This window comes from Melozone crissalis, unplaced genomic scaffold (genome assembly GCF_028551555.1).
Source record: "Melozone crissalis strain CALT ecotype California unplaced genomic scaffold, PUWL_Pcris_2 ptg000063l_1, whole genome shotgun sequence".
NCBI lineage: Eukaryota > Metazoa > Chordata > Aves > Passeriformes > Passerellidae > Melozone > Melozone crissalis.
The window spans coordinates 19,479-44,855 of record NW_026535841.1 but is presented as its reverse complement, the minus strand read 5'-3'; positions in this window follow the sequence as shown (position 1 = coordinate 44,855).

Below are 25,377 nucleotides of genomic sequence, written 5' to 3'. Positions count from 1 at the left end.
AAAAAAAAATTGTTTATTACAGAATTGTTTATCAACAACAATACAGAACAATTTTAGAATGTAAGAACATTTGCAACAACAACAATCCATAGAACATATATACATAAGAACCTATCTAACTAAACTATATTAAATCTATTTGTAGAAGACAAAAAATTCTTAAAGTCTTAAGTCCTAAATCCTATTCTAAAAAGAAAAAACTGTAGAACAATGTAGAACTGTAGAACTATGTACAAAAGGGTGCCATCGCTGTCTGGAATGTTCATCGGGGTAGAAGAAAAGCAGGTGTCATGGTTACTGCAGTCAGGCACAGACGGCTCTTCCATGTGTCCCCAGGTTGGCACATGTGGGCAAAGCAGGACTCTGCTACCAGAGCTGAGCTTGGCTGGGTCTGGAACAGAGCTTGAGTGGCCCAAAGAGAGGACAGGGCAGGCAGTGTGTGGCCACCAGACTCCAGTTCGCGAGGTACCACGTCCCTGAGCAGGGACCAGCCTAGCTCCAGTCTGGCAGCAGGGGACCCACTCTGCCTGTGGGGATCACGTGCCTATCCTGCTGCTGGCATTGTTCTTCACCCCAAAATCATGTCCTTTTCCTCATCTTTTACATCAACGTCCATGTCCTCAATGTGTTCTTCCACTTCCACTTCCATGTCCTCCTCTTCCTCATAAACATCCACCTCCATCTCTTCATCCACATCCACCTCCATCTCTTCATCCATATCCGTATCCACCTCCATCTCTTCTCCAGTCTCTTCCTCCATTTCCACATCCTCTACTGTAGGACTCAGGACATCCACCTCCATCTCCTCCACTCTGTCCATGACAGCCTGCAGAGGTGGCAAAACCTCAGAGTGGGGTCCCTGTCCCACACCATCCCCACAGAGCTGCAGCCCACTCGGGCAGCTGGAGGTGTCCACCTCCATGGAATGGCACCATACCTCCCTCAGCTGACAAATTAGACAAAGGATAAACGTGAGCATCTTGAAGTGAGGGGTGACAAAATGCAGGCACCAGGGAGCTCTCAGGACTGATGGGAGTAGCAGAGGGCAGGTGGCAAGAAGGGCGGCAAGAATGGTGACGAGGGTGAGCAGGCACAGACTGAACGGTGGGCTGACACAAGGGCCAGTGGTTGAGTTGTGCTCTTTGCTGGGGGGTGGCAGTTCCAGTTGGAACGTGGGATGTGACATCACACAGATTCCAAGATTCCAGGGTCAACAGAAGTGGTCACTGGGGATCCCTGAATGGTTGGGCTTGAAACGGACCCTGAAGATCATCTTGTTCCAAGCTGAGCAATCTTCCCCCAGACCTTGGGGGAGCCCTGTTCCCAAGGATGGGGCATGCACAGCCTCTGTGCCCAACCTGGGCAGTGCCTCACCACCCTCAGTGTAAAACAGCAGCTTCCTTAGATCCACCTTCAATCAGCCTCCTGCAGTTGAAAGCCATCCCCCTTGCCCTGTCACCACAGGCCCTGTTGAACACTCTGTCCCCTTCTTTCCTGTGGGACCCTCCCAGTCCTGCACAGCCACAGTGGAGCCTCCCAGTGTCTCCTCTTTTCAGGCTGAGCATCCTCAGTCCCACTTGGACAGCAGTCAGTCAGATCAGGGGATGTCAAAGCTGAAGGGTAGCAAATAGCATCAGGAACTGAGAGATGGAAGCTTTAGACCCAGATTTGCCTCTAAATATACAAAATTAATAACAGTGGAGGGGAAGATGGTGGGACACTTGTTCTGTTCTAACTGGTCAATTTTATTTTTTTCTTCTTTTTTGTCATGCTGATGGTTTTTCTGTTTGAAATGAAGCTTGGCACAATGTCCACTGTCTTCTCCATTTGTGAAACACCAAGCAGAGTCTGGGCAGGCTGATGATGCAGAGCAAAACCTGCAAATATACTGGTGATCCTGAGCCGGCTAAACCCAGCCAAAAGTAATTTCTGGAAAGTCAAGCCTGGTTTACATTTTCTTGAGTTTGGCTATGCCAACTTTACCGGTCATTTATAAAAAAGCAAATAAAAAGTTCAAACCGAAACAGACAAAAACCCAAATAAACAAACCCACGCAAACCAATCAAACAGATAAAAAACCCCAAATAAAACCAAAGGGAATAAGGAGTTAGTGTTAGTTGTGAGGATATCACAGCAGGCAAATGGCTGCTTCCCACAGAATCACCATAAAAAGCCACATAAAACAGCTGCTCCAAAATATACCCAACAGGAGAAAAATAAAAAGTGATAGATGGCAACTTTGGGGGCAGCTCCACATTAAGGTGAAGGATGAGCAGGGGTTCAGATCAGCATTCCCCACCCTCCAGGCTGATGTTTGCTCCTAATAAAAGACCCTTGCAGGACTGTGGCCCCTCTCAGTGCAGTGTAAATCATCCCCACAGCTCTCAGCTGAGCCACTGGCATTTCCAGAGCAAGATCCAGGCTCCATCCCGAGCATCTGTGGAAGGTCCTGAGCATCTTCATGCCTGGAACCACAAAACAGCTCAGGTTCTCCCTGGACTGGGTTTTCAGGGGAGGTTTCCATATCCCTGTGAGATCTGTTCATCCCTCAACACATCTGACTTTATGTACAATGATGCATTTTTGTTCCTTCCTTGTTCCTGTGTGCCAGTGAGGAAGCATCCATGTGAATGGAGGATGTTGTGCACAGGAACATTTATTCCTGGATTGCCATTTTGCTTCACTGTCACTCAGCTGAACATGGTCCCTTTCTAAGAGGGACTTACAAGAAATGTGTAGGAATTTTGGCTCTGAGAGGAGCAGAAAGCACATTTTCTACACCCCATTCCCAGCAGATGCAGTTTCCCTGGCAGAACAGTGATTGCCGTTCATCTTCCTGGGAAGAATGTGGAGACCCATTCAGACATCACAGATTCAGCTGATCTTTGGCTTTGTGTCCCTTATTTCACATGGCCAGTTTCAAGGGCCATTAAAAGAGGCTCATGTTTGCCTTGCTACCCAGAAGAGCTGTAGTTATTTCCAGGAGAAAACAAAAAATTGATTGTCCTCTGGTGTGGTAGAAATCCCACCACAATTGTGACTCTGAGAGCAAAGACAGCCTGTGCTTTTTGGGGCTGTAACAGCTGAGAGTGTGGCACAGCAGTTTTTATATTATTTTTAGAGTGCTGAAAACATAGTTCCCAAAACAATCTTTCTCTCCTGTCTTCTGTCATAAACTGTGGAACAGAGAAAATGGAAAGGAGCAGAGGTTTGTTTAAATTGGCTGGGGTTTTTAAAGTCTTAAAATAGTGTCAGCTTGATGCATGATACTTTAGAAATTGGATTAGTAGCACCTATTTCATCCCACCAGAGAGGTGGGATTTAAAACTTCCAACAACAGAAACACTGGATGTGAGAGAGCTCAGTTTTCCACCCCTCACACAAGTATCTTGCTGTACTATTTTAAGCAGCTCAGCCATATATATTAAAATATTGCTCCAAACAACAACAGAATGAAAATGTTCCACCAAATGGGAAAAATAAGAAAAGTGGGCGGCAGCCCTTTCTGAAGAGCTTGTGTTGATTTTGCAAAGTTGGATGCAAACAAGGTTTGCCATATTTCTTTCCTAGAAAATGTAGATATTTAATAGAAATCTGTGTCTGAGGCTGCTGAGTTGGGTATGATTTTAGATCTGGGAGGAGCAGAACAGGTTCCAGAGAAGCTGTGCTTGTGTCACCCTTGGCAGTGCTCAAGGCCAGGTTGGATGGGGCTTGGAACAACCTGGTCTAGGGGAAGTGTCCTGAACATGGTGAGTCCATGAAAAGAAACTTTTGGTTTTCCTGAGATGCTGCCCTTGCAAGGGGAGCTCACAAATACCCCACATAGTTTGAAATGCCCTGAGCAGAACCCAGCTGTGCTTTCTCACAGGTGACGAGGGATTTTCACTTGTATTTTATGGGGGATTTTCAGAGGGCAGTGCAAGAGCAGCTGAGTGTGTTTGACAGGCAGAGAGGGCCAGTGTGGCAGCAGCTTAATGCAATGGAGCTTTTCCTTCTGTGATCCTGTATAACCTGAGGCACTCTGGGGCTCTTGGACCTGGCAGCTGGGCAAGTTAATCATTGTAACAAGTGATAAATTAACCTGCTCCACTCTCCTTAGCATGGCTGTGATGAGCATTAAGTAAACCAGCGAGCCCTTGCCAAGGTGGGAGCTTGTTCTTGGCCAGGGAGGAGGGAGAAAATATTGCTTGGAGTAAATAAAGCAACTTTGCTTCCCCAGGAAGAGGAAAAGCAGCAATTAAATATGTGAGTGCTGCATGGAATAATTTGCACAAGGACATATCTTGTCTGCTATGCAGGAATGTTCCCAATCAACCATGCTTCTCCTGACCTTTATTTTTCTGTATTTTCTACCACATCATATAAGAGACTCTTGATTTAAAAAAACCAAAACAAACACCTTGTGGGGAGGCATTTCTTCCTTTCTTCAGAGTGCCTCTTTCTTTTGTTCCCTCCAGAGCTCTCACTTCATTTCTGCTGTTCCTCGGATCACAGGCTTACCTCTTTCCTGGTCCCCTGGGCTTGTTTTGCCTCTGGGTGTCATGAACACTATTAATTGTGGGGTTTTTCTTCCATCTTAAGTCTGTCTCTTCAAGTGGTTTACCTTCATTTACCTGTTCGAGTGATGGATTTTTCTCACCTTTTATTACTTAGTGCTTTTTCTTCATTCTCTAAACCCAACTTCTCCCTTGCCCTGTGGCTGTTAGATGCCATTACAGGAGCATTCATTCTTTCTCTACTGCTTCTCTCAGCTTTCACAGGGAGCTGAGAGCTCTTTGGGGTTAAACTTGACTCACTTCAGTGCCTTCCTTGATGCTGCCTGTGTACTTGGACACTTTAAGGGAATAAAGTCTCAGTGTGGAGATTACAGCTGTGAAATAATGGTTCTTTTGAAGAAGACAAGAATGCTGTTGTCAATCTTTTCAAGGATAAACTGAGCACCTTCTTTTGGGAAGAAACAGGCTCAGCTCAGCACAGAGGTGGCTGATGCAGGTACCCAGGTTTGGAGGGAAGGGTGCAGCTCCTGGGGGTGTGTTTGCGGGGAGCTGTAAGGTTTGTGTGGGGTCCCTGGAGCAGTGGGAACACCCCACTGGGAGATGCACATCAGGAAATGGGTGCACAAAGGGCCTGAAGTGTGACCAGCTTTGGTGAAGGGTTCCATAGGAAAAAATATTTTTACTGGGATTTTGACAATTTGAAGCTCCTTCTCATATCCTTTGCCTAATGAACATTCCCCCTTTGCCAGAGTGTGGGAAATCCTGAGTTCACACTATGAAAACCCCTGATAATTATAATTTTTTTCTATTTTTCAATGGTGTCATCCCAGCGGGAGTCAGAGAAAGAGAATGTGTGTGACCTGCCTGTCTTTGACTTTGTGACAGGAACAATGCCATGAGGAAGCTGGTCAGAGGAGCATCACTGCTCTGTCCTTAATTTTCCTGCACAACTGAGGATGATTTAAGAACCAAGGCACAGCCAAGATCTTTCCTCCTCCTGTGCTCATCAAGCAATCAGTGCCTCATCACACCTCAGCTTCAAACACCTCGTTTGCATCTGGCTGACCTGGACTGCCCTCCCTGGATGGGAAGATGAAGAGGTGGAAGTGTGAAAGATTGGGATTTTATGGGTGAGTTGTGAAATAGTGTCTGGTGCAGGCTGGTTCTGTGGAAACATCGTGTGCTGTGCCATGGAGGACGAGAGTAAATGAATTAAACAGGAGATAAAAAGGGCAAGGCACCTGGTTAGCTGCTGTTGAAGAAAATGTTGGGAAAAAAAATACATGTAAGAAATATGTCAGAGATGGTCATTAACTGCACTGCAGGGTCAGAGCTCCTTTAGTAATTGGCCATGTAGTGAATACTAGAAATTATTTTAAAAGTTCCTAAGTGACTGAGGGCTTTTAGTGAATGGTTGGGGGAAACAAAGGAATACTGTTTCTGGCAGAACTTTTATTATAATATAAGCATTATCCTCTTTCTGAGATAACAGCTGCTTTGAATAAACTGAAATATCTTCTCCATTAGCTCTGGCAGGAACTGGATAAAGCTCTCATTCAGGTATACTTTAACATATGTCTGTAGAATAATAAATTTAATGAGAGTCATAAAACGTATTGTATGAGTAAGGATTGTGCTTAGGGCAAGAAGAAAGAGTAATTAGGAGTGGACAAAACATGTATTATAGTGGGGAAATTATAATTTATGGTGGTTTAGGGGGAATATTTAACTAAGCTGAGATAAAAGTCTACCTTTGTTGCAGGCTAAGCTTTATAACAGAATTCTACTAGAGCAAATTTGGGCTCCAGACAGACCTTTGGATACGAGTTTACCTCTGGTTTGAGAAAGCCCAGGGCTTGAGCAGCATTTTATGGCTTTGCTCTTGACCCTTGGGCTATAAATGCTCCTGTAAAATTAATGCCAAAGTTATAGCTTCTACAAATTTCTAAGAGTTCCAATGGAGAAAGGTCCACCTGGACTTTGGGGACAGTTTCTCAGAGCAGAACATTTCAGGTGCCATTAAACTGCATTCAAACGCCCTTTTATTGGGGCATAAATTTCACAGCCTGGTCTATCAGCCTGACACGTTCTTTGCGAAGAGACAAACTTTACAAGCCACTTTAAAAATAATTTCACTGCCAGGTTTGCAGCTCTGAGAACATTAATAAACTGAAATGGCTTTTCACCCTGCAGTAGCCACTAAGTAATTATGATTGTCTGTAGGCAGACTAATGAAACCAGCTGTTAACAACCTAATGAGAATTTTTACCAGCCCTCTGCTCCACAGCCACATCCCTTTTCTGTCCCTGATTTTCCTGCACCCAGTGCTTCCCAGAGAAGTTTAGTGTTGCTTGATAGTCAGGTAAAAACTGCTTTATTTTGTAGGAGTGGTGATGCTTCAACTGGGCTGCTGCCATGCTGGGGTCACATCACAAAGTCCAGTTTCTGCAGGAGCTGGGGAGCATGGAGAGCTCTGATAGCACAGCATGGCAAAGCTGGAGTGGAGGATTCTGGTTTAGTGTGCCCCTGGTTTAGTGGCAGACAGCATTAGTGATTGATTAATCTTTAGTTCAAAGATAAGGTGTTGCTGTTTTGGCTCTAATCTTAGGTTGCTTTCAACACAGTTTTTCCTGGCACTTAAGATACTTTTCTCTTGCTTTCAGTACTCTGTCATTCCAGATGACCTTTAAAGGTCCCTTCCAACCCAAACCATTCCATAATCCTTTGGATACATGATGAATAGCAACATATATTTTACCCTTATTATGGATGATATTACATCATGTCTGGCCTTTTGGGGCTCTTTCTTCTTCAGGTCCTGGTGACTACACTCGCTCCTATATGCTTTTAATTTTTTCTGTTGCTTACCTGTTGCAGAATGAGGCCTTTGTTGGGGATAAGCCACTTGTGGGTGAGGGGAGACTCGGGCACTCAATATGAGTGATAAGCAAGTTCCATTTATTGAAGAGAGCATCAGACACTTATACAGCAAGTAATAAGCCTATGAATATTCTGTAAGCCAAGTGATCTATTGGTTAAACTATACCATCAACTCTTCCTCATTCCTTTGGGCCTACATTCCCTATTTCCCACGTCTCTCTGTCTACTTGTTATCATACCCAGCTAGGCCCAAGGACACGCTATCTTGCAGGTGCAAAACTCAAACTAGCTGTGTTCGGTACTTTCCCAGCTCCTGGTCGGCTAACAAGTGAATGTCTACATGACCTCTGTCATGTAGCCATTTCTCCACAGGAGCCTGCCTTTATGCAGGTACAGGGAGAGTGAGTGTTGAACCAAATCAACTTCCAACACACTGGGCCAACCTCCAAAGAGTCCAGTTTGTTCTGCTGCTTCCTTCACGAACACTCATTGCCTGCCAGTTTGCATTTTTCCCATTTCTGCTCAAGACTAAGGAATTTGGGATTTTAGATTGCTGTCAGTCTGGTAGCACCAATAACCTGCCTTGGGCTATTGAAAAAAAAGAGTTGGCATCACTGAATCTCTGGTCTGTTTCCATCTGTAAGTTGGGAAATGTTTCCCTAAGCCTTGGTAGCAGTGATCCTGGTTCTAACTTGTGTTTTCAACAGGGAATTTCCTGTTTTATATTCCAAAGATTGATGAGGTTTCTCTATGTCTTTGTAGGGGATGGAAAACCAGAAGGCTGAAGGCCCATCTGTCAAGGAGCCAGTGAAGGAGAGGAACGATGGCCCAAAGAAGCTCCAGGCCACATTGTCTGCTAGCAAACGGTGCTGAGCACTTTTGTCAGATGTGACAAAGCACATGACAAGCTTTACATGCCTCTTCCTCAGGAAAAACTTTCTGGCAGAGATGACCAATGCCACAGATTGTTTCCTTTCCCTACAAATGCTCTAGGATAAAAAATGTCTACTTCTGCATTGTGCTGAACACATCTTCTCTGGAGGGGTTTCCACAAAAAAGGAGAGACAAACAGACACCCATTGGTTGCAGCTCAGACGATCCAGTGCAGTGGCAAGGGCAGTGTTGTGGAGGTACTGAGAGGGCCAAGTTTCTGCTGCCTGACATGGGACAAGTAAATTCAAACAGGGCTTTTCTTTCATCTGAGTGGAGTCTTTTTCAGATGGGTGTTTTGATGAGAAATCTCAGTCTGGAAGCAAGATGCCTTTCCACAAAGATGCAGTTCTCATCCATGTGGTTTGGCCTGGCTGAATCGTGGTTTTCTTACCCTCAAACACTACCAAGTTTGAGTAGTAAGTAGCAAGGCAATTCCTGAACAACTTCAGTCAACAGGTGTCTCAATGTGGACTTTTTCTCTTGATATTCCTGTCCTTCATGTAATTTGCTCGATGGACAGCATGTTCGGTTTATTGCCCCCTGGGCTGCCATCAGCATTTAAGACAGGAATTGCTCCTTGCTGTCTCTTCATGGCAGCTGCAGAGTTGCTTGTACCTGTTCTCCTCTGATAGCAGAGGGGAATTATTTAACTCTGTCCTGCTCAGCAGTGGCAGGAAAGTGACCACATGCCTCAGTAGCACAGCTGGCATCTTCCTGTGCTCATGGAAGAGACAGGTTGATCCAGGAGAATTGTTCCCAGTGGGTTCGTTAAGCTGTGCATCTGATCTCTAGGGAATCAAATGAAATGTGAGTGTAGTTCTGGGATGTCTGGCTTCTGTTTTTATCTCTCTTACTGATTTTCTGAATCCTTCAAATTTGGCCCTGTTCATCTGTTCAGATGCATCTGAGCTACTTTTCCAGATTGTCATGCCTGGTTGCAGAGACACTTCTCCAGAGTGATGAGTTCCCTTATTCTAAGACACACACATCCCATATGAGGAGGCATTTAAACTTGGCAGTAGTGTCTCTCTTTCTCCACAAAGCAATGTGACCTGTGTGCCCTGGCAGCCATCTGAAGATAGATCAGATGCATCTCATCCTTGGTTTTCCTGAGTGAGCACTGGCAAGATTGTTACCTGCAGATTGTCTCCTGTAATGATTGTCAGGAGGTCCACATTGTTCTTCGGACCTTCATGATTTTCCAGCTTGAAATCGCATAATTAGGAAAGCTGCTCAAGATGTTTTGCTCACAATTATTTGAAGGTATTGTCTGTGGCTGCAGCTCTCTCCATAGACAGCAGCAGGCACAACTTTCCCAGGCATTGTCCTGGGATAGCTGTGAGAAGATCAGAGAAGAGAATGAGAAACAATTCTTATCTTCATTTGCTGCACCTGTTGTTGTGAACATGTGGAATGTGTTATGGAGATTTGTTGACCAAAGGGTAATTTTTTAATTGGCCACTGGTGATGGTGTTTTGGATTCAATTGACCAATCTGGTCTGTCTGTATCAGACTGTCTGTAAGGGTGATGAGTTTCAGTATAGAATAGCATAGCATAGCATAGCATAGCATAGTGATTGATCAGCCTTCTGGAATCATGGAGCCAATGTTAATTATTTCCTCAACAGGGATGCCATGCTACAATAATTATCACCACCAGGTCCTCATTTGGTTTTATTTTCCAGGGTGAAATCTCCCTCTGATGGACACCTCCTACCCCGTGCACAAGCCCAGGTCACATCACCTCCAGCTGTGGAAGAAACGGAGCTGCTCCAGAAGCTTTACCATCTCCTGGAAGCCAAGGGGTTTCACTCAAGGATGGAAGGAGTGGAACTCCTCCAAGACCTGTGCAAAACCAGCCCCCAGCTCATCTCCACTAACATTGCCCAAGTATGTAGGGTATCTTCGCTGCTCCTTTCCTTTAGCTCCTTTCCTAAGCCTGTAGCAGTAAAGTTAATTCAGTGTGTCTTGGCACTCTGTCCTGGCTGTTTGTGACACGCTGGTCCCTCTTACCCAGACAAATGTAATTCAGGTCCAGGCTTCAGGACAAGTTATTTCAGTCCAGCTGTATTTGTCTGGCAGGTGCCTATTGATGCTGTTCATCAGATGATGGCAGAATTTTCTGCTGGTGTAACTGCCGCTCTCTCCTACTCCCAGTTGGGTGAAGTGAAGGGAATCCAGCCCCTGAAAGCATGGCAAGTGTTCTCTAGACCAAAAATGGGTTTGCATAGGGAAGAGAAGTATCAGGCTAGGTTGGTTTAAACCCAGTTGTTTTTTTGAAAGAATACTTCTATATACTCCATCTTGTCTTACACAGGCACAGCTCTGGCTACTCATTTCCATCCTTGTTCCTATTCCTCTTGGTAAAGACAGTGCTCACCCTTCTTGGGGGTCTTTCTTTCTCTTTGGAAAAGCAGGAAAACAGCTAAGGACTCATCTCTGCCTTCTCTTCCCAGTAGCTGCTTTTTCCCTTTTTCCAGGGAAAGGTGCCTGATAATGTGGCTGTCAAGGGACTGAACCTGCTCTAATGAGAGCTGTACAGCACATTACATTTTAGAAGTCCACCTGTTACTTAGAGAAATGGTCTGGATCCTGGAAGAGTTGATCAGAGCCCTGCACTTCTCCAGACACTGGCTTAGAGACAACTCAAACAAAAGAACACTTAGATCTCCTACAGCCATAGTTTTGGCAAAATCATAACTGCCCTCAGTACTTGAGGCAACTGTATAGAAAACCAGGCATTGTAAACATCTGCTTCCATTCAAAGCAAAGGTACTCTTTAGCATTAATCAATGGAATTGATTCAATAATTTATAGATGGAGAGAAATACCATAGGAACTATTCAGTCCCCAGCCAAACCTCTTAAAAACGGAAGAAAATCTTTCAACCAGCATGAGGTTGTGCCACCATTCCAGTGAGTGGCCCCCAGGGAAACAGTGAAATTGTGCAAGCGAGTGCTGACCTGACAGAAAGGATCACTTTCATCTTTGACATTGCTGACTGCTACATCCACTCTTCAAACAAGGACATTTGAATCCAGCTTTCACGTTGCTTGTTCTCTTCACAGATTTTTGAATATTTTGTCCTGAGAATATCTGACAGCCACAAGAAAGTGAAGCAGAGGGCACTGGACATGCTGGCTGAAATCACAGGAGCCCTGAAAGATGCCTTGAACCCGGTGATCATTGGTTTGGTGGAAGGAATACCAAAGAACCTGAACTCAAAGGATGCCAGGGTTTGTGGGGCAGCTGTGAAAGCACTGGAAGAATCCATTGCTCATTTGGGTAAGGCTGAGCCCTGGCAGGGACTCTCCTCAGCTTCGTCTCTGTCTCTCCTGCACAAGAGAGCACTGAGTGCCTTGACAGCTGCTCTTGTCTGTGGAACACTGCAGCTGACACCCACCAGAGGCTGTGCAGGTGCAGTCCTTATGCACCATCCCCAACAGGCTGGAATGGGATCAGCATTTCCCAACAGTCCCAGGAGCCCTTGGCTCTGTGCTGCTTGTCTGAAGAGCAAGTCCTGGGCTACAGCTCTGCTACAGTTCAGTGACAAACGGGGTTTGGAGTTTGCTTGGGCCCCGTCTGACTTCCCAAATGAACAGATTTGCTGTTGGCATGAAGGGACACTGACCCATCAGAGCTTCTGCAGGGCAGCCACCTGCAAGGCTCCACATGAGAGGCATTAGCTGCCTATTTTCCACTTTTCTTCTTTGTCTTCTATGTTCAAAGGGGAACTGATGATTCACCAATTTCATTTCTTTAGAACAAACAGGTATAAACCCAGCTGTCAATGATGCTTTGTTCCACATGTGGTTTTGCATGGGGCAAAATGGCCACAGCAATTAACTACATAGGCAAGGGCTGCTCTAAATTCCTTTGCCACGCAGATTTATGTCAGCTCTGAGAATGCTGCACTGGGGAAATATGCCTGAAAAAAGGAGTGTTGAAGAGGCAGGTCTTCAAGGGGAGTTTCCACTTTCTGCTCCCCAGCTGCTCTGTGAACTCAGGAACTGCCTGACTCAGTGCCTTTCTGTCACCCAAGTATGGGGCTCAACAGGGCTCTTCCTTTTTGCTCTGGGATGCCAAACCTTTTCACTGCTTCCATGTGACTGAACTCTTGAGGTCCCTGATGTGAAATGTTTTAACACAACTCCTGCTACAGCAGACAAGTTTGGATTTACAAATATTAAAGGAGAGTTTTTCTTTTGGAATTTAAAACCCTTCCAAGCAAGCTAGAAAGAAAGAAGAAAAGGATTCAAATATCTACAGAAATGTACTTCATTTTATAAAATGGGGTTGGCACTGCCCTTTCCCTCCCCACTGTCCTTGCTCCTGTGACCTGAGAAAAGTGAGCAGAAACATGTGTTTCCCTTGTAGATAAAAGTGTCACTGCTGAAAGAGTTCAGCTACCAATGGAATCACCTGAGTGGCCAAGCCCTGCTGGATGTCACTGAGCGTATCACAGGTATGGCCTCCCCTTCTGAGCCAAGAGCTCTTCCCAGGGAGCATTTACAGGGAATGCCTGTGAGCAGACAGCAGAGCAGCTCCTCCAAACCAGGAGGTGCTGAGCGTGTCCCTGCTGCCCCATAGCCAAGGCAGGTGGGTTTGGCAGGTTTTCCCTGGCTGCTGCAGAGCTGGGCAGCACCTGAGATGGGGGCAGCGCTCGGCCTGGGGCTGAGCTCTCACTGGGGCATCTCAGAACCACCTCCAGCAAAGGGAGGGCGAAAAATGCCCCAGCTGGCTCCTCTCTGGGAAGCTCGGGAACATCTGTGATCTTTGAGGGGAAATGGTGGCAAATGCTGTTTCAGGGCATCAGTTTGTTTTGTCCTCACAGAATTCTTGTTTTTCTCTTGGAAAGTTTTGAGGCTGAACCGTGCAGGGCCTGGGGGTCACAGCTTAGGCCAAAATTCAACAGAGGTATCAGAGGCACAGGTTTAGTGCAAGGCACCTCTGGGGCACAGGGACAGAAGCAGAGTGCTGAGGCTCCCTGCCTGTGCTGTCAGAGTGGCCTTGGACTGAGCCTTTCAGGGTGTGCAAACAGTGTCTGCCTGTGTCAGCGCTGTCCAAAATGCTACAAATGCAGCTGATAATTGATTCCTCAGAGGAGCTTGCTATGTCAGCAATAGCCAAGGAATGGAAAAAGGATAATCTCAATATATAGCAGAGAAGATGATTGATAGCCTTGCCTTAACTGGGGCTAAATCCACTGCTAATTATGCCAACATCTTTGAATGCAAGGTTTAATACACTTTGTGTCTTCATTAGGAATCTCAAAAGGGCATGTTCAGCAATTGGGAATGTCAAAGGTCCAATAAAGAGCATTTGAATAAAGTAGATCTCCAGCAATAGGGCATTTAGTTTAGCAGTTCTTTTGATCTCTTTTTCAAATAAAGGAATAAACCATAAATTAGGACTACTTTAGAAAAAGTAGATGTTCTCTCTGAGATTTAGTAGGAACACACAGCTGTTCCTCACGTTCAGTAGTCACCGATGTCTTTAATTGCATTTAAACTCAAATAAATTCCCATTTTAAAATGGGTACCATAACTCTTTTCCTGCTTAGCAGAATTGGTTTTGGGTACTTGCAGGAGCTCTTTCAATGTTGATGACTGCTGGTGGACTAAAAGCACAGAGAAAATGAAGTCTCTTCCACCACAGAATATTAAATGCCTACTAGATAACATTTTGTCTGATCAGAAAATAAGAATGGTCTCCAGAGCATTTCAGGTTTTCATCTCTTAGCCAAATCTGCCAAGCAAGAAGCCTTTTGGTAGTAAATATTTGTCTGTGTTTGATACAGTTCAGTTCAGAAAATGGGTGGAGATATTTCAGGGACAATGTGAGAAAACACTCGTATTTTGGTTACATTTCAGTCTCCTGTGTAGCATTTTTCTTTCTCTATGCCCTATTTCTGTGAACATTATAAGAAAAAATGCCATTACCATTGGGAGGGGAAGTGGCATTAAAATGTGGAGATGCCCAAATGCCAAGGCAATGGGGTCTGGGTAATTCTCTAAGACACCCTGAGGTTTGAAACAGCTCTTTGTAGGAAGCCCCAAAAGCATTCTGCCAAAGACCCCAGATGGTCACTGATGTTTCTCATCCAGCTGTCAGGCAGCAGCCATCTCTGGTGGGCTGGAGTTTTGAGGTGTGTTCTAATCCTGCCCTTTGCTGTGTGCCACTGAGCACAGGGAAGAGCCAGATTAGACATTTGGCACTTGACATCAAAGTTACAAAAATGGAATCATCCCTTTTATTAGAAATCTCTTCATTTCCTCTCTATGTGCATTTCCAAATCTTCAGTGTGGGTTTAGACAACTTCTTAATGGAAATCAAAGGCAATTGGACATTTCATTCATTGTTCATGCAGAGATTGTGAAATAATTTAGTAAAGGTAGGAAGTCTGCCACAGGGACAGGGCTCTGGTTGGAGCAATTAGTGCTGAGGGGTTGGTGGTTCTGTTTCCAGGATGCTCAGCTGCTTTGCCTGTTTCTGGACCAAGGGGCTCTGGGTGCTGTTTTGCTGATCTTGGCCAGAGAGGCTGGCAAGAAGCAGAAGCAGAGGCAGATCCTTGTTTGCAGTGAGGCTGGTGGGTAAGGAGCTGTGTGTCTGTCCCGGCAGTGCTTGTGCAGGGCGTTCATGCCAGGAGCCCTGAAGTCGTCCAGCGCGACGCCCTGCCCGTGCTCTGGTCCTGCCTGGAGAACAAGGCGCTGCCTGTGCGGAGCGCCAACGTCCGCACCGTGGCCACCAAGCTCGCCTCTGCCCTCTGCAAGGTGATGGGCACCCAGCTGAAGAAATGTGCTGCCAGCAAGCCTCCACATGTGCGGGAAAACCTCTCCAAACTGCTGGGCTGGTGAAGGCGAGATGTTCTCCAGAAAGCTGAGGAAGTGCTGAATTGGACACCTCTGGATTTGCCTTTTGAGCTGTGCCAAAAATGACAAAATCCTTAGGAAGGGTGTTCATCTGCCCCTACTCTCTCCATCACATTTCCTAGTCATGGCATGGGGGGCCTGAAGCAGCTCCAGATTGAGGACAAGGTGAAGGCAATCATGGCTCAGCCTCACACAGAGGTGAGGGGGAAGCTGGGCCAATCTCTGCTGGGAGGAAGGGTCTTGTGGCAGCCCAGAGAGGCTGTACACATTGCCAGGGAACAGCTGTGCCCTGCATGCGCCCCTGCAAGGAGCTGTGCTGCTGCCAGTGCCCCTGGAGCTGTAGGGCTGCTGAGCTGTGGGGCAGGCAGAGGAGCAGGAGGGTGCGTGTGCAGCTGAGCCATTCCTGGGGAGCACAGGGCTCTGGGCTCCCTGCTGTTCCAGGGCAGCCCAGAGGCAGGGCTGTGCCTGTGCCAGCTCTGGGCAAGTGGCTCAGGGTTTGCCCTGGCCTGCCTCAGTGTCTGCCAGCAGGAGCATGTTTCCCTGTGCAGCTGTTTGGACATTTCCAGGAAATGTGTCCCAGGAAATACGGAGCTTCAGCTGCTTTAGGTTTGCATGGTGGCCTCTGTCAAACTTTGTGTCTCCACTTTGCAGATCTGACTGGTTACCGTCTTACCGAGAAGTTTTCTCGGACACTTCCGATGTTCCCTCACCCACAAAGTCCTTGCCTCCCGTCCAGAAGAGCTCTCTGTCCTCCAAGCTCAGGAAGAAGCTGCCACCTGTATGGAGAGTGTTTGAAGAATAGGATTGATGCGTTAGGCTTCATAGTTACAGCTGTACATAGATTCGGAACTTTAGATGTAGTTTTGAATTAATGTGTTTTGATTCTGTCTTTAAGTTTTGATGACATGTTTTTATTTTATGTATTTCATTTTGATGATGAAAAAAAGTAAATAAATAAACAAAATTGAAAAAACCAAGAGGAGAATGTGAGACCAGGACCTGCCAGCGTAGAGATTATGGGAGTGCAGCTCACTCAATGTGCCAGTGTCTCACCACATCCTTTCCTCATTGGGCCTCTCCTCTTCCTCTTTGGCCATCTTTTCTTTGTGTCATTTGTGCTGCTCTTTGTTACTTGGCATTACAACAGGGCCACACATTGACCTGTGTGGGGGACAGTGGATCCAAAAGATCCTGTCTAGTCAAAGGTTTTCTACCTAGGTGTGTTCTGTGCTCACCAAAGGCCTGAGCAAAGAAACCAAGAGAAGTGTGCCCAAATCCCAAAGCTTTGCTCCTTTGCAATCTCCCACAGATCTGGCTCACAGGTGTCTTCAATCACAATTCCATAGGTAAGAAGAGTTCATGTATTTCACTGGGAAAAGATGTACTGCTTTGGAAAAGTCACCTATATGTATATTTACCTGGGACAGCAGTGCAGCTATGTTGTTTGCACCTTGTTTGCAGAAGGATGAGTGCACTGGGAGGCCAATACCAGGTGACGAGGGTTCCTCAAATCTGTACTGCAGCCTGGGTGCCATTCAGCCCAGAGCTAGGGCATCATTTGTTCCCATGGACCAGTGCTTGCCAGTGGAATGAATTCCTGCACAGCTGGAAGAAGCAATTCTGGATTCAGCTCCAGCTCTTGGTGGGCTGCATGATCATTGACAATGCTGCCCTTCCAGAAATTATTCTGCAGTTTCCTTTCATAGTCATTTGAAGCTTTTAAACTTCACATTTCAATTTGCTTTGCCTTAGGCAAAAACACTTCTGGGCCTGGTGCAAACTGTAACCTTTTGACAGCAAAGTCCTCATGGTTGCCAGCTTCTGATGTTACACAATGTCACCTGGCTGCATGTGTTTGCTTAGCTCTGGGCCTAGTCCCGGCCCAGTAAAGCCCAGACAGGGTAGCACGTTGCAGGGAAAATTGGTTTGTGAGCTTATGGGGTTGCCATCAGCAGCAGACTGAATGTGCCCTTTGGGGATTCCTCTGGAGACAAATTTAGGGACCTGCTCCATGCCACAATATTCTCTTAGATCTTTCTGAAATATCCTAGAAAAGGCTGTGAAACTTCAGATCTCCTTGCACAGCCACTGTTTGAAAAGGGGCATTTTTGTTCCTCCTCAAAGTCATTGCTCTTGCACACCAGAAGCATGAACATCCACCAACAGGAATGATGCATGGTCCTGCTGCTGCTGCTGCAGAGAACTGGGCAGTGCAGACCTGGGTGTTACCAATATGAGCACTTAATTAGCATTTCATGCTCCTTCAAGCTGTCCAGATCCCAGGGCTTTTTGTTTCAAAGCAGCCACTGCACCATCTCTAGGGAAGAACAGGAAATGGGAAACAGCCACTGCCAGCCTTGCAAGGGTGTAGGGGAAAACCTGAGGTGTCTGCATCAAAAGATGTACGGGAAGAGTGTAATTGCCAAAGCAAACGCTTCGTTGGGATAGCAGGAGCGGTTCTTTACTGCATGCTTGCATGAAGATCATTTGGGATGTCCTTTTTGTATCTCATGCAGAAAAGGAGCTCTTAATAATACCACGCTACTTAAACCAGATTGGGATGCAGCTCTGTAGTGGTTCACAATGAAGCAGACTGCCTGCTGTGCCACTGCCAGCCCTGCTGAGCCTGCGAGGGACTGTAGTGTATCCCATGCCTGTTTTGCCTCCAAGCAAAGCTTGGTTTTCCTCATTAGTGTGGAGTAAATACAAGAGTAATAAAATGGACAATTAGACTGGCCACTTTGGAGGATATGCTCATGCTTTCACATGTCAGTCCTGCACCTCATGCTCCCAAGGCTTGTTACTCATCAAGAAGTATTTTAACAAAAAAACCTCAGCTCTCATGTTACATCTGAAGAAAATTGCACAAGATCATCAAGAATTCTGCTGTCAGGAACAAGACAAGAGCCTTCCGACGCTCACTTGCAGCTGTCCTGGATTGCTGCAGCCCTTTGTGAAAAGCTGCAGCAGACAGAGTGTTTGGAGTTGGTTTGGGCCTTTATGAAAGATCAGTGGAGCAGTGTGCAGGGCTCTCGTGGCAGGAAACCGTTTGTCCAAGCCCAGGGACACGGTGCCGGCAGGAGCGGAGCGGCCCCGCTCCCAGCCCGAGAGTCTGTGAGCTGAGCCACGCCAGGGAGAAAAGGCAGCGAGGGGCTCCAGCCCAGCTGCTTCCCTGCCCTGCCCGCTCCATGCAGCTCTGCCATGGGAGAAAGCCGACGCCGGACGAGCCCCCGAGCTTCCATCAGCTGCTGGAACTGCTACGTGACAGCTCCTGTTCTTCCGAGAGAGACCCCGGCGCCTTCTTGGAACGCGTGTCACGGGGGGATTCTGTTTGTTAATAAACTGTTGGGGGTTTTCCACTTTCATCTATCAGTAATACTTTCCTATTGCTGGAAAGGGGTTGTTGGAACACTTTAGAGGAGACGACTTATTGCACAATATCCTGTTTGAAGTTGTCTCAAACTGTGTGAGACAGATGGCTTCACACAGGAGCATCCCCAAGGCTGCTGAGGGGAAGGCACAGAGGAGGACAAACCCAGTATTTCTGAGGAAAACTCCTTGACACCAAACCAACCTGAGCTGTCAAACAGCAGAGCTGATGTTTCGAGACATGGGCCAAAGGGGAAACCTTTCAGTGTGTTTGGTGCAGGCTGGGTTATGCTCGAGGCAAAGGTGTGTCAGTGTGTTGGATAATACTCTTTTCTTGACCTAGAGGGGGACACTGAGAGGTGTTTTAAAAACTTTTATTCCATTTTCAGTCTCATGAGAAGGGTGAGACAATACAGATGTTATCATTCACGCCATCACAAGCAGAAGCCAACGACTTCCTAATTATAATACATTATAAGCGTTTCTTGGTCTCTCAGCCTTTTTGCCATGCCAGGTTGTAGATGCCTTAAAGCCAATGATTTGAAACTACTCCTCGTGGGTCCCACTCCAATGCATCTTTCATAGCTCTGTTTTTCCAAAGTCTTATTTGCAAGTCCATCTTTAGAAACTTTTATCTAGCTCCATTTCTCTCTCAACAATATCTGTCCTATTCCATGGAAATTTTTAAGTTACCATTTCTTGTCTCAAGATTTTATACATATTCATACTGTGTGGGCCTTCTATTAGGCTCTAAAAACTTTCTACAAAACCATTTCCCACATCAGTGCACTTGGCTCCTTCTCTCCTCATTGTGCCTGGCAAGCACAGGAGCCCAGAGCTCCTGCAGAACCCATCCCAGCACTCAGTGGGAGCAACCTTGTGTCCAGTCCTCGCCTGGAGCTGTGGTGCCCAGCATTCCACCACGCTGGAATGAGGAACAGTTCCTGCTCTTTCAGAAGGAGCTAGGGAGCTTTGGCCTTCAGATCAATTGTCTGCAGGCTCCCGCAGTGCCTGGCGCTGCTCCCTTGCCAGAGGCACCCCAGGCCAGGGGGGCACATCTGGGCTGCTGTGTCTGGCTCTGGGGCTCCCTGTTCTGGGCAGCGAGGAGGAGCTGCAGAGGCTCTGCAGGACTGACAGGATGGGCTTTGGGGCTGGCAGGAGAAGCTGAGGGACCTGGGCTGCTGGAGCTCCTGAAGAGGAGGCCCAGGGCTCCTCCTGCAACTGCTCCAAGGGTGGCTTCAGAGAATCCCAGAATCAGCAAGGGTGGAAGAGGCCATGGAGATCATCAAGTCCAACCTGTGCCCTGACACCACCTTGTCTCCCCTGAGCCTCCTCTCCTCCAGGATAAACAACCCCAGCTGCTCTCTCAGCCACTCCCCACAGCTCTTGTGCTCCAGACCCCTCCCCAGCCTTGCTGCCCTTCTCTGGACACACTCCAGCCCCTCCATGTCCTTCCTAAATTGGGGGCACCAGAACTACAAACAGCACTCGAGGTGCTGCCCAAGCAGTGCTGAGCACAGGGGAAGAATCCCTGCCCTGCTCCTGCTGGCCACACCATTCCTGAGCCAGGCCAGGAGCCATTGGCCTGCTTGCCCACCTGGGCACACTGCTGCCTCATGTCCAGCCTGCTGTCCATCAGTCCCTGCCGGTCCCTTTCTGCCTGGCCGCTCTCCAGCCCCTCTGGCACCTTGTTGAGGGAGGCGGGCAGGGAGGGAATGGGTCCAGATCCAGTCCTTCCTGAAATGTGGTGTTTGCTGGCACTGCCAGTTCCCACGTCTTGGTATTTCCCTATTGTGGCACAGCCCAAGTGCAGCAAGTGGCTGGCAAAGAAAGCCAAAAGCAAGCAAAGACCTGGTACCTACAGCAACCCGATCTCAGGTTTGCTGACAGCGCCAGTAGCCAGATGGGGAATGTTTCAGATGCCAGCACAGCACAATTGCAGCAGTTTGCTGGCACAGGAAATGAGCATCTGGCAATTTCTCAGTGCCGGCTCATCCCTCAGCCAGATCTAGTGTGCGCTGGCACTGCCAGTGGCCAGACCTGGCAATTTCCCTCTTCTGGCAGCAGCCATGTGCAGCAATTTGCTGGCCAAGAAAGGTAAAACCTGGCAGTTTCCCCTTGGCAGCACTGCCCAATGGGGAGTTTGCTGGCAGCAGGACCCCAGGGAGGGAGAGAGAGAGAGGGAGGGAGGGAGGGAGGGAGGGAGGCAGGAAGGAAGGAAGGAAGGAAGGAAGGAAGGAAGGAAGGAAGGAAGGAAGGAAGGAAGGAAGGAAGGAAGGAAGGAAGGAAGGAATTTCCCGCTGCCGGCAGAGCCCAAATCCGGCAGATTTCTGTCGCCGGCAATGAGGCCGCCCGGATCTGGTGTTTGCTGGCAGCGCCAGCGCCCAGATCTGAAAACTTCCTGGTGCCGGCACAGCCCAAGTCCAGCGATCTGCTGGCACAGACAGCCAAAGTTTGGAAATTTGCAGGTTCTGGCACCAGCACCATCCAGCTCTGGTGTTTGCTGGACCACCAGCGCCCAGATGTGGAAACTTCCCGGTGCCTTCACAGCCCAGCTCTAGCAATTTGCTTTTAGCTAGCTCAGGAAGAGAAGTTCCTCTTTCCGTGGAGGAACCGTGACTTTCCTTTTTCTTGGAACTGTTTACACCTGCTCTGGACTGAAAACCCAGACGAACGCCGGCAGCAGCTCACACCCCTGGCCCACCGAGCTCCGGGCCACAGGGACTCCGGAGAGACCGAGTGAGCCAACTCCAAGCCACAAAAAGGACTTGCTGAATTTGCCATCTCTTCAGCACTGTCCGAGACTTTATTTAATATTATTCATTTTTCATGCCTGTGAATACTTGACTTGTTCAAGAAACTGGGGTTTTTTCCCCTTTTCTTAAGGGAAGTCTTTCCCTGAACGAGTAGGGGGAGGGGCTGCTTGAATTCGCTTTCTAGACGGACCCCTTTTGGAGGTTTCCTCCCCAAAATTAGCCCTAAGCCAGCACAAACAGTCACCATGAAAACTTCACCAGCGGCATCGTTTCCTGGTGGCAAATCTTGCGACAGAAGGTCGACCTTGTTCTCCGTGAGAGATTCTTGGGAAGAGCAGACAGGAGAAGATTCCTGGAAAACAGAAACAGCTTTCCAGAAGGGAAATGAAAACGAAAGAAACAATCCAAGATGTTTTCCCCTATTGATTTCTGCGCTCCCCTTTCCCGTGTTCGGGCAGGCGCAGGGGCCGTCCCGGGGGCGCGTGGGGCTCGGCCGCGGGGCTTGTGGGGCCAGCGGGGAACGGGCGCAGGGACCGACGGCCGAAACATCGGGAACTCGACGGTAAAAATTGGGAAAAACAACTTGGGACCTCCGCAATGGCCCAATTCCCCCCCCAGTATTCACCTGCCAGCTCCCAAATCCCTCCCATCTCCCCAAATCCTATCCAGGACCCCCACGACCCCTCACGGACCCCCCCAAAACCTCACCCGGGAGCCCCAAAACCCCCCCAGTTCCCCCCAAAAAGCCTCAGCTCCCCCCGACACCGCCTCAGGACCCCTCCAGCCTCGGCTACCACACCCTAATCCCCCCCAGGTCCCCCCAAATCGCCCCCCGGACGCTCCCGCTGCTGCGCCCCCCCTCCCCCGCCGCCGCCTCTGCCGCGCTTGGCTCGGCGCCGCTTACGAGAGCCCAGAAAGCACCCAAATCCCCCCCAAAACCGGCCTCGGAGCCCAAAAATTCCCCCCCCAATTGCCCCAGAGTCCCCGCAAATCCCCCCCGGACACCTCCGCCCCGGCCCGGCCGCTCCCGCCACCGCTGCCCCCGCCGCCGCCGCCGCCTGTGCCGCGCTCGGTTCGGCCGCGCTCGATGGGAGTCCAGAAACGGCCCCGATTCACCCCAAAACCGACCTGGCGGCCCCCCGATCCCCCCAGGAGCCCCAAAATCCCCCCGATTCCCCCCAAACCGCCCCCCCCCCGGACACCCCCAACCTGAGCCGGGCCGATCCCGCCGCCACCATGGCCGCGCCCGGAAGCCCTGAGCATTTTGGCGGGAAATTCCCGCAACTCCGGCCCGAAAAGTCGGGGCTTTTGGGCTTCAATCCCCCCCCGTTCTGGGCATGCATTCGGGTGGGGATTTTGGGGGTGAAAACTCGGGAATGTTGGGCTTGAAAATCGCGACTCTAGGGGTTCCAAACCGGGACCTTTGGGTCCTGGAAGGGGAAAAAAATCGGGGAAGATTTGGGGTTCAAACTCGGATCGTTTGGGGTTCAAGCTCGCCATTTCTGGGCTTGAAAACCTGAATCTTTCAGGGATGGATCTCCGGATTTTTGGGGTAAAATCCTGCCTTTGTAGGGCCTGAAAAAGGGGGGGAAATGGGAATTTTGGGTCCTTGCAGGGAGAAAATCTCGCAGTGTTTAGGGCTTCAACCGGCATTTTTGGGGTTAAAACTTGAGAATTCCTTTCTGCCTGGCTTTCGGGCTTTCTGTTTTACCTTTTCTTTCCTTGCTGAGCTGCGATGGCCACAAGTTCAGCTCAGCCTCCCTGCGGGACTGTCCAAATGCCTGCAAGTGCCCCGAAAACCCACTCGGGAGCCCCCAAATGCCCCCAGGTCATGGCAGCATTCATCTGGGAGCCCCAGAATGGCCCAGGAAGGAGGGAGGGAGGGAAGGAAGGAGGGCAAAAAGGAAGGAAGGAAGGAAGGAAGGAAGGAAGGAAGGAAGGAAGGAAGGAAGGAAGGAAGGAAGGAAGGAAGGAAGGAAGGAAGGAAGGAATTTCCCGCTGCCGGCAGAGCCCAAATCCGGCAGATTTCTGTCGCCGGCAATGAGGCCGCCCGGATCTGGTGTTTGCTGGCAGCGCCAGCGCCCAGATCTGAAAACTTCCTGGTGCCGGCACAGCCCAAGTCCAGCGATCTGCTGGCACAGACAGCCAAAGTTTGGAAATTTGCAGGTTCTGGCACCAGCAGCATCCAGCTCTGGTGTTTGCTGGACCACCAGCGCCCAGATGTGGAAACTTCCCGGTGCCTTCACAGCCCAGCTCTAGCAATTTGCTTTTAGCTAGCTCAGGAAGAGAAGTTCCTCTTTCCGTGGAGGAACCGTGACTTTCCTTTTTCTTGGAACTGTTTACACCTGCTCTGGACTGAAACCCAGACGAACGCCGGCAGCAGCTCACACCCCTGGCCCACCGAGCTCCGGGCCACAGGGACTCCGGAGAGACCGAGTGAGCCAACTCCAAGCCACAAAAAGGACTTGCTGAATTTGCCATCTCTTCAGCACTGTCCGAGACTTTATTTAATATTATTCATTTTTCATGCTTGTGAATACTTGACTTGTTCAAGAAACTGGGGTTTTTTCCCCTTTTCTTAAGGGAAGTCTTTCCCTGAACGAGTAGGGGGAGGGGCTGCTTGAATTCGCTTTCTAGACGGACCCCTTTTGGAGGTTTCCTCCCCAAAATTAGCCCTAAGCCAGCACAAACAGTCACCATGAAAACTTCACCAGCGGCATCGTTTCCTGGTGGCAAATCTTGCGACAGAAGGTCGACCTTGTTCTCCGTGAGAGATTCTTGGGAAGAGCAGACAGGAGAAGATTCCTGGAAAACAGAAACAGCTTTCCAGAAGGGAAATGAAAACGAAAGGAACATCCAAGATGTTTTCCCTATGATTTCTGCGCTCCCCTTTCCCGTGTTCGGGCAGGCGCAGGGGCCGTCCCGGGGGCGCGTGGGGCTCGGCCGCGGGGCTGTGGGGCCAGCGGGGAACGGGCGCAGGGACCGACGGCCGAAACATCGGGAACTCGACGGTAAAAATTGGGAAAAACAACTTGGGACCTCCGCAATGGCCCAATTCCCCCCCCAGTATTCACCTGCCAGCTCCCAAATCCCTCCCATCTCCCCAAATCCTATCCAGGACCCCCACGACCCCTCCCGGACCCCCCCAAAACCTCACCCGGGAGCCCCAAAACCCCCCCAGTTCCCCCCAAAAAGCCTCAGCTCCCCCGACACCGCCTCAGGACCCCTCCAGCCTCGGCTACCACACCCTAATCCCCCCAGGTCCCCCCAAAATCGCCCCCCGGACGCTCCCGCTGCTGCGCCCCCCCCTCCCCCGCCGCCGCCTCTGCCGCGCTTGGCTCGGCGCCGCTTACGAGAGCCCAGAAAGCACCCAAATCCCCCCCAAAACCGGCCTCGGAGCCCAAAAATTCCCCCCCCAATTGCCCCAGAGTCCCCCGCAAATCCCCCCGGACACCTCCGCCCCGGCCCGGCCGCTCCCGCCACCGCTGCCCCCCGCCGCCGCCGCCGCCTGTGCCGCGCTCGGTTCGGCCGCGCTCGATGGGAGTCCAGAAACGGCCCCGATTCACCCCAAAACCGACCTGGCGGCCCCCCGATCCCCCCAGGAGCCCCAAATCCCCCCGATTCCCCCCAAACCCCCCCCCCCCGGACACCCCCAACCTGAGCCGGGCCGATCCCGCCGCCACCATGGCCGCGCCCGGAAGCCCTGAGCATTTTGGCGGGAAATTCCCGCAACTCCGGCCCGAAAAGTCGGGGCTTTTGGGGCTTCAATCCCCCCCCGTTCTGGGCATGCATTCGGGTGGGGATTTTGGGGGTGAAAACTCGGGAATGTTGGGCTTGAAAATCGCGACTCTAGGGGTTCCAAAACCGGGACCTTTGGGTCCTGGAAGGGGAAAAAAATCGGGGAAGATTTGGGGTTCAAACTCGGATCGTTTGGGGTTCAAGCTCGCCATTTCTGGGCTTGAAAACCTGAATCTTTCAGGGATGGATCTCCGGATTTTTGGGGGTAAAATCCTGCCTTTGTAGGGCCTGAAAAAGGGGGGGAAATGGGAATTTTGGGTCCTTGCAGGGAGA